Consider the following 1,119-nt stretch of genomic DNA (forward strand, 5'->3'; position numbering starts at 1 on the left):
CATCATGGGGCTGGCCAATCACAACAGGCTTCTCCACTCTCCAGTTCCATCTTCAGAATGCTCAAGATGCTCCTCTCTCTCTCTCTCTCTCTCTCTCTCTCTCTCTCTCTCTCTCTCATCCGATCACCACCACATATTCGCACATTGTAGGGAGTATCTATGGCTCCCCTGTGCCAGGCGCGGGAGAGTGGGTCTGTGGGTGGCATGGTGGTCCTCAGGTCTCTGTCTTCCTCCTCCCGCATGGCAATTCCTGGATTTGATTTTTATGAGTCCTAGGCATAAGACAGCTTTGGCCTCCAAGCCAGGCATCAAGCTAGGATGAACAAAGGACAGCCATCTGCTCTGCCCCTGACTGACATAAGAACACCACCACCACCACCAAGGTGTCTCTTTGCCATTGCCAGGGGCCTGTATACAGCTCTTTCGGCAGTATTTTCGCTTTACATGTTTTAACTGTTCTTTAAAGAGTCACAGTGTGCTTTCTTTGACAACTTGGTTTCTTACTCGGTCGGGAGTGATGAGAATAGGCCTCCCCATCTCGGCCTTGATATAAAAGTGAGTGATTTGGCATTCAGCATTAAGTGGGAGATTTTCTTCAGGCTTTTTATTTAGCGTGTGTCCACCAGGAATGAGTCTTCACTTGTGGTCCCATTTGCCCGAGATTCTTTGAAAATTTGCAAGTGAACATTGGACGAAAGCAAATATTTCCCCTTGGTCTTTTAGAGCTGATCTCAGCGCTTTTCTAATTTTAAACCCTCGATGCTGTTCTGATGTGCATGGCCACGTGACACTCAGTTCTCTGTGGTCAGCAGGGTTGTCTGATGGCCCCTACTGCCTGCCACTCTACTCGGCCCAAGTGCTAGGTTCACCCTGAGGTCAACATCTTCATAGGCTATTCCTAGTCAGTGACTGAACAGGGCGAGATTACAGTTGCAGGGCTATTTTCACAGTGAAGGACAAGACAAGAAGTCAATGTTGACACGTTTAGTGCGCCGTCATTCATCATCAAGTATGGATTGACGGCTCGCAAATGGAACGGCTGGGCTTTCACTGGAAATCTCTGTCTCCTAAAATTTTGATGCTTCTCTTTTTTAAACATGATTTAGTGATGGCATAGGC

General features: G+C 47.7%; 1 non-coding gene across 1 annotated transcript; it reads right to left on the reverse strand.

Annotated features, from left to right (window-relative positions):
- Positions 1-263: 263 nt before the first annotated feature.
- Positions 264-409, reverse strand: LOC132648132 (small nucleolar RNA SNORA48). Its single transcript, XR_009586516.1, has one exon. It is a non-coding gene; the product is annotated as a small nucleolar RNA SNORA48 (small nucleolar RNA).
- Positions 410-1,119: the final 710 nt, after the last annotated feature.

The sequence above is a fragment of the Meriones unguiculatus genome, chromosome 15 (genome assembly GCF_030254825.1).
Source record: "Meriones unguiculatus strain TT.TT164.6M chromosome 15, Bangor_MerUng_6.1, whole genome shotgun sequence".
NCBI classification, from domain to species: domain Eukaryota; kingdom Metazoa; phylum Chordata; class Mammalia; order Rodentia; family Muridae; genus Meriones; species Meriones unguiculatus.